The sequence below is a fragment of the Bubalus bubalis genome, chromosome 9, assembly GCF_019923935.1.
Source record: "Bubalus bubalis isolate 160015118507 breed Murrah chromosome 9, NDDB_SH_1, whole genome shotgun sequence".
In the NCBI taxonomy this organism is placed as follows: Eukaryota; Metazoa; Chordata; class Mammalia; order Artiodactyla; family Bovidae; genus Bubalus; species Bubalus bubalis.
In genome coordinates, this window is record NC_059165.1 from 109,953,654 (window position 1) to 109,958,460 (window position 4,807).

The following is a 4,807-nucleotide window of genomic DNA, read 5'->3' on the forward strand; positions in this document are numbered from 1 at the left end:
AGGATGGACAGAGACAATTGCTCCTCCTTGACTGAATTCATTTTCTTGAGAATTAGTGAGAACATTGAGAACAAAGTGACCCTGTTTACCATGGTTCTCCTTGTTTATCTCATCAATCTTATGGCAAACCTTGGAATGATAACCCTGATTAGGATGGATCTCCAGCTGCACACACCCATGTACTTTTTCCTCAGCCACCTCTCCTTCTGTGACCTCTGCTATTCCACAGCCACCAGCCCTAAGATGCTGGTGGACCTATTTGCCAAGAACAAGTCAATCTCTTTCCATGGTTGTGCTCTGCAATTCTTGGTCTTCTGTATCTTTGCCAATTCTGAGTATCTCCTGCTGGCAGTGATGCCCTGTGACCAGTACAAGGCCATCAACAGCCCCTTGCTCTTTGCAGTCAGCATGTCCAACAGGGTGTGCTCCCTGCTCATGGCTGGGGTTTACCTGGTGGGAATGGCAGATGCTCTGATACACACAACATTAGCATTCCGCTTATGTTTCTGTGGGTCAAATGAGATTAACCATTTCTTCTATGATTTACCTCCACTTTTCCTCCTTTCTTGCTCTGATATACAGGTCAATGAGTTGGCATTATTCCTTGTTTTTGGCTTCATTGAACTGAGTACCATTTAGGGAGTTCTTGTCTTTTATTTTTATATCATCCTTTCAGTCTTGAAGATCCACTCTGTAGAGGGGAGGTTCAAAGCTTTCTCTACCTGCACCTCCCACCTAACTGCAGTGGCAATTTTCCAGGGAACTATTCGCTTTATGTATTTCAGACCGAGTTCATCCTACTCTCTAAATCAAGACAAAATGACTTTGTTGTTTTATACTCTAGTGATTCCAATGTTAAACCCTCTGATTTACAGTCTAAGAAACAAGGATGTGAAACAAGCCCTAGAAAAAATAAAACTTAAAAGATGATGCTACATGTTTATATTTCACACACAGAAAAACACACACGTTGTGGTTTTTGTGTTTTTAAAAATTATGTTGCATTATACAAGAGAAAAGAAGTTCTCTTACTAAATACATAAATTAATAATAAGCATTGGTTATAAAGCCCAAATTTTAGAAATGTTACAACTTCCAAATACAGCATACTCATACGTATCAAGAATTTATATATGGCATGTTCTCTTTGTTGAAAACTTTCCTGAGTGTTCTAATTTTGTCACATTGCATTCATTCATTCTTTCATATATGAAATTCTTTCATTTACTATTTCAATTGCTAGATAATTCTCATGTGTTTATTGACAGATATTTGAACTTTTTATAAAATATTCTATGGTATGTACTGTGCTTTCTGTACTAGTGAATATAAGCTAATGTTAACCATAAGCATTTGGTAACTAGCTAAAAATTCATAAGATTCCCCAAATCCTCATGTAATTTAAAAAATAAGGGTTATAGACCTAAATCTAAAAACAAAGCTAGTATATCTTTGGATAGATACACTCAGCCTCAGATCTAAAAATCATTCAAGTTAGGAAATGAAAGGATATTCGTGGGAGGATGGAACAATTAGATGGACTTTAAGGTGGACAAGCCCATGTCCTTTAGAAGTACGGTATCCTTGTTTGCCACAATATGGAAAAAACTTGAAGGCAGCATGCTGAGTGAGATCAGTCAAACAGTAAAAGACAAATACTGTATGATCTCACATATATGTTGAATTTAAAAAGGATGAACTCATAGAAATAGAGAATGGATCAGTTGTTTCCAGAGTCTAAAAGGTGGAAGAGATTGGAGATATTATTCAAAGTGAATAACTGTTAGTCAATGAGTAAGTTCTGAGGATCTAACGTACATGATGATTCTAGTTAACACTTCTGTACAGTAAACTTGAAATTTGCTAGAAGAGTAGATCTGAACTGTCCTCATCAAACACATACTCTAAACTGTAATTATGTGAATTAGTGAATGTGCTAATTAATTTTATTGTGGTAATCATGTCATAATGCATACATATATCACATCTTCATTTTGAATACCTTACACATGCTATTTGTCAATTTTATCTCTGTAGATTTTTATCCATCATGACATCTTTTCCTAACCTATCATGATGTCTTACAAACACTACCCTGAAAAAGAGAGGCATTTTTTGGACTTGAAATAAAGCTTGAAAAAAAGAAGAAAAGTTTTTTAAGGGTCAATGGAAAAGACCTGGGTAAAGTACATCATTGTGCATTCCTTATCACTATTCATTTTTCTGTCACTCTCTCCATGTTAATTTCTTTCCCCTCTTTCCTATTCTTGGTCCTGGTTGAATGTCTCTCTCTGTCTCTTTGTGAATCACAGACAGCCACCTACTTAAAGCCTTATTTCTTTCACTCTGTTTGTGAGCGTTTTCTGCTAATGGATTGAGCATTTTATCCACTACAAGCACAATGTTCCCTGTTTTGTGGGGAAACAAACAAAAATATAACAAACTAAAAATGCTAGATAGCATTTTTGAGGGTTAATTATATCTCAGTAGCAAAATTAGCACAGAGATATAATCTGCTGTACATATACTATAGTATATATGTTGCATGCATACATACAACAGATTTTTGAGAAGGTATATAGCATGGTGTGGATATTAAACTAATGTTTCCATGAAGACACACATATTGATTATACCTGGAGTAAAGAACTATGGGTTCCTGATATTTGACTATTTCCTTCAGAATAAATAATCTGTTCCTTCAGAAAGTGTGGTTTTTGACCATATATCTGAAAAACCTTATAAGACTGAAAGACATTCATAATAATCCATTGAAACTGCAAAGTTAAAAGTCATTAATGTTCTTAGGTTTTCTCACTGCTATTGCAAAACTTCCTTATGTGAAAATATTTTAGAATAGCACTAAAGTCTAAAAATGCCTCTCTTTTTTCAGGGTAGTGTTTGTAAGACATCATGATAGGTTAGGAAAAGATGTCATGGTGGATAAAAAGCTACAGAGAATTCTTATTTTAGATAAAAGTGTTAAAAGTCTATCTCTAGTATATTTATCAGTTCACCCAAACTCTTCTGGAGTTGTATCTTATGAGCAACAATATTGCAGAAAGAACATAGCTTGAAATATAATAAAGTCCAATCAAAATAGGGTGTCACTAGACTGCCATGGGGAGAAGGAAATGGCAACCCACTCCAGTATTCTTGCCTGGAGAATCCCAGGGATGGAGGAGCCTGGTGGGCTGCCATCTATGGGGTTGCACAGAGTTGGACATGACTGAAGCGACTTAGCAGTAGCAGCAGACTGCCATGAATAAGCCATTTCACTCCATATGGCAGAAATTCATTAACATATTTAAAGACTTATTTGATCTAAAATAGGCATATTTTATTTGATCTACTTGTGTGACATGGAAAAGAAAAAAAAAAAATTGAGCCCATTAAAGTAAGACCAAAAATGGAATTCACTGATTCTATTTCTCCCATAAATTGCTTGGTTAAATAACAAATTCTCAAAAAATTTTTTGGATGGGAATTGACAACTCAAATAAAAGTTTGAGCAAGAACATATAATAACTTTTCCATTTTGGGATTCTAAAAAATTAGAAACTGGCTGGCACTAAAAATTTTGATGTATTTCTCTCTACTTCAATCCCCATCCCTATACTTCCCTTTTTATATCACATCCTTCTCATGCATCCACAAATATAGCAAATATCATTGTAAAAATGCAATATTATTAATGACACATGTAGTAGGCTAATACTACAGTAAAGTTCTTATATCTTGACCATTTCATCCTTGCAACTGAAATACTTAAGGAGAAATATGGCATAACAATGGTAGATTTGAGTGTATATCTAAGGCAGAGAAAAGAGAGATAGATATGGGACATATAACCACATTTGTAAAAAGTAATGTTCAATAATCCAATAAGTACAAAGGCAGAGGCAGTGACCTTTCAACCTCCCTGGACATCTCTGTCTCTAGAAATGTGCCATGTACCAGGCAGTACTGTCACTCTAAACTTAGCACATCTCTCTCCTTTTCTAGCCCCCAGATTCCCCTATGTAAGACAGAGACTTCAACTCGATTTACTATGTCTTTTCCAGATGATACAACCTGTCTACATAAAACATGACTCTCAGCTCAGTTCAGTTCAGTTCAGTCACTTAGTCATGTTCAACTCTTTGCGACCCCATGAAACGCAGCATGCCAGGCCTCCCTGTCTATCACCAACACCCGGAGTTGACTAAAACTCATGTCCATCGAGTTGGTGATGCCATCCAACCATCTCATCCTCTGTCGTCCCCTTTTCCTCCTGCCCCCAATCCCTCCCAGCATCAGGGTCTTTTTCAATGAGTCAACTCTTTACATGAGGTGGCCAAAATATTGGAGTTTCAGCTTCAGCATCAGTCCTTCCAGTGAATATTCAGGACTGCTTTCTTTTAGGATGGACCAGTTGGATCTCTTTGCAGTCCAAAGGACTCTCAAGAGTCTTCTCTAACACCACAGTTCAAAAACATCAATTCTTAGCTGCTCAGCTTTCTTCACAGTCCAGCTCTCACATCCATACATGACCACTGGAAAAACCATAGCCATGACTAGACGGACCTTTGTTGGCAAAGTAATGTCTCTGCTTTTTAATATGCTATCTAGGTTGGTTATAACTTTCCTTCCAAGGAGCAAGCATTTTTTAATTTCATGTCTGTAATTACCATCTTCAGTGATTTGGAGCCCCCAAAAATAAAGTTTGACACTGTTTCCACTGTTTCCCCATCTATTTCCCATGAAGTGATGGGATCAGATGCCATGATCTTCGTTTTCTGAATGTTGAGCTTTAAGCCAACTTTTT

General features: G+C 36.5%; 1 pseudogene; it reads left to right on the forward strand.

Annotated features, from left to right (window-relative positions):
- On the forward strand, positions 1-930 carry LOC102409960 (annotated as a pseudogene).
- The last annotated feature ends 3,877 nt before the right edge of the window (positions 931-4,807 follow it).